At 38.5% G+C, this 2,500-nt stretch overlaps 4 non-coding genes and 1 pseudogene across 4 annotated transcripts in view; all 5 read right to left on the reverse strand.

Moving 5' to 3' along the window:
- LOC137873147 (5S ribosomal RNA) overlaps window positions 1-46 on the reverse strand; it is a 119-nt gene extending 73 nt beyond the window's left edge. Inside the window, exon 1 of the ribosomal RNA XR_011103056.1 lies at window positions 1-46. This exon is cut by the window's left edge and continues 73 nt beyond it. This is a non-coding gene — a ribosomal RNA (5S ribosomal RNA).
- Window positions 47-498: 452 nt separating this feature from the next.
- On the reverse strand, window positions 499-617 carry LOC137873335 (5S ribosomal RNA). The gene has a single exon (XR_011103185.1). It is a non-coding gene; the product is annotated as a 5S ribosomal RNA (ribosomal RNA).
- A 451-nt stretch (window positions 618-1,068) lies between these two features.
- On the reverse strand, window positions 1,069-1,177 carry LOC137873207 (5S ribosomal RNA; annotated as a pseudogene).
- Window positions 1,178-1,629: 452 nt separating this feature from the next.
- LOC137873029 (5S ribosomal RNA) lies at window positions 1,630-1,748 on the reverse strand. Its single transcript, XR_011102943.1, has one exon. It is a non-coding gene; the product is annotated as a 5S ribosomal RNA (ribosomal RNA).
- Window positions 1,749-2,200: 452 nt separating this feature from the next.
- On the reverse strand, window positions 2,201-2,319 carry LOC137873032 (5S ribosomal RNA). The gene has a single exon (XR_011102946.1). It is a non-coding gene; the product is annotated as a 5S ribosomal RNA (ribosomal RNA).
- Window positions 2,320-2,500: the final 181 nt, after the last annotated feature.

Here is a 2,500-nt window from a genome sequence, read left to right on the forward strand (position 1 = left end):
AAGAACGGACGAGATCGGGCGCAATCAGAGAGGTATGGCCGTATGCAAGTTTGTCTCCAACACATAGTCCTTTAAAAGCTGTTACAAATTGCTGTCATTTATAGTACATTTAGGACATGTTTAAGAAATCTCATTTTATGTTCAAAGGGACCCCGTTTTTAAAAAATGAAGCAGTTCTTTGAATGGTAGGGTGAATGGTGAATTCAAATTTGCTGTTCTTCACAGAGAACTCTGAGCTATTGGTCAGAACCGGCTTGAAAAGACTCAAATACCAACAACAGTAGGTCAATTGCAAAATGTGAACGAACCTAAACCAGTTCATTGATTAACATTCCAAAATGAAGAAAATATTGATATGATATTGATTGATTCTCTTTTCCCTTTTGACTGTTACCCACTTCTTTTTATGCATCTCTTCTTCAATCTTGCCTCTTTCTCACATATTTGTCAAATGAAAAAGCAGCAGTGTCTTCTGCCTTATTGAGAGAAAAGTGAAAAAGCTTACAGCACCAGGTATTCCCAGGCAGTCTCCCATCCAAGTACTAACCAGGCCCGACTCTGCTTAGCTTCCGAGATCTGACGAGATCGGGCGCAATCAGAGAGGTATGGCCGTAAGCAAGTTTGTCTCCAACACATAGTCCTTTAAAAGCTGTTACAAATTGCTGTCATTTATAGTACATTTAGGACATGTTTAAGAAATCTCATTTTATGTTCAAAGGGACCCCGTTTTTAAAAAATGAAGCAGTTCTTAGAATGGTAGGGTGAATGGTGAATTAAACTTTCTGTTCTTCACAGAGAACTCTGAGCTATTGGTCAGAACCGGCTTGAAAAGACTCAAACACCAACAACAGTAGGTCAATTGCAAAATGTTAACGAACCTAAACCAGTTCATTGATTAACATTCCAAAATGAAGAAAATATTGATATGATATTGATTGATTCTCTTTTCCCTTTTTACTGTTACCCACCTCTTTTCATGCATCTCTTCTTCAATCTTGCCTCTTTCTCACATATTTGTCAAATGAAAAAGCAGCAGTGTCCTCTGCCTTAAGGAGAGAAAAGTGAAAATGCTTACAGCACCAGGTATTCCCAGGTGTTCTCCCATCCAAGTACTAACCAGGCCCGACTCTGCTTAGCTTCCGAGATCGGGCGCGATCATAGAGGTATTGCCGTAAGCAAGTTTGTCTCCAACACATAGTCCTTTAAAAGCTGTTACAAATTGCAGTCATTTATAGTACATTTAGGACATGTTTGAGAAATCTCATTTTATGTTCAAAAGGACCCCGTTTTTAAAAAATGAAGCAGTTCTTTGAATGGTAGGGTGAATGGTGAATTAAACTTTACTTTTCTTCACAGAGAACTCTGACTTATTGGTCGGAACCGGCTTGAAAAGACTCAAATACCAACAACAGTAGGTCAATTGCAAAATGTTAACGAACCTAAACCAGTTCATTAATTAACATTCCAAAATTAAGAAAATATTGATATGATATTGATTGATTCTCTTTTCCCTTTTTACTGTTACACACCTCTTTTCATGCATCTCTTCTTCAATCTTGCCTCTTTCTCACATATTTGTCAAATGAAAAAGCAGCAGTGTCTTCTGCCTTATTGAGAGAAAAGTGAAAAAGCTTACAGCACCAGGTATTCCCAGGCAGTCCCCCATCCAAGTACTAACCAGGCCCTACTCTGCTTAGCTTCCGAGATCGGACGAGATCGGGCGCAATCAGAGAGGTATGGCCGTAAGCAAGTTTGTCTCCAACACATAGTCCTTTAAAAGCTGTTAGAAATTGCTGTCATTTATAGTACATTTAGGACATGTTTAAGAAATCTCATTTTATGTTCAAAGGGACCCCGTTTTTAAAAAATGAAGCAGTTCTTTGAATGGTAGGGTGAATGGTGAATTAAAATTTGCTGTTCTTCACAGAGAACTCTGAGCTATTGGTCAGAACCGGCTTGAAAAGACTCAAATACCAACAACAGTAGGTCAATTGCAAAATGTGAACGAACCTAAACCAGTTCATTGATTAACATTCCAAAATGAAGAAAATATTGATATGATATTGATTGATTCTCTTTTCCCTTTTTACTGTTACTCACGTCTTTTCATGCATCTCTTCTTCACTCTTGCCTCTTTCTCAAATATTTGTCAAATGAAAAAGCAGCATTGTCCTCTGCCTTATGGAGAGAAAAGTGAAAAAGCTTACAGCACCAGGTATTCCCAGGCAGTCTCCCATCCAAGTACTAACCAGGCCCGACTCTGCTTAGCTTCCGAGATCGGACGAGATCGGGCGCAATCAGAGAAGTATGGCCGTAAGCAAGTTTGTCTCCAACACATAGTCCTTTAAAAGCTGTTACAAATTGCTGTCATTTATAGTACATTTAGGACATGTTTAAGAAATCTCATTTTATGTTCCAAGGGACCCCGTTTTTAAAAAATGAAGCAGTTCTTTGAATGGTAGGGTGAATGGTGAATTAAAATTTGCTGTTCTTCACAGAG

The sequence above is a fragment of the Cebidichthys violaceus genome, unplaced genomic scaffold (assembly GCF_023349555.1).
Source record: "Cebidichthys violaceus isolate CVI_PGR_0920_01 unplaced genomic scaffold, fCebVio1.0.p SCAF_16, whole genome shotgun sequence".
NCBI lineage: Eukaryota > Metazoa > Chordata > Actinopteri > Perciformes > Stichaeidae > Cebidichthys > Cebidichthys violaceus.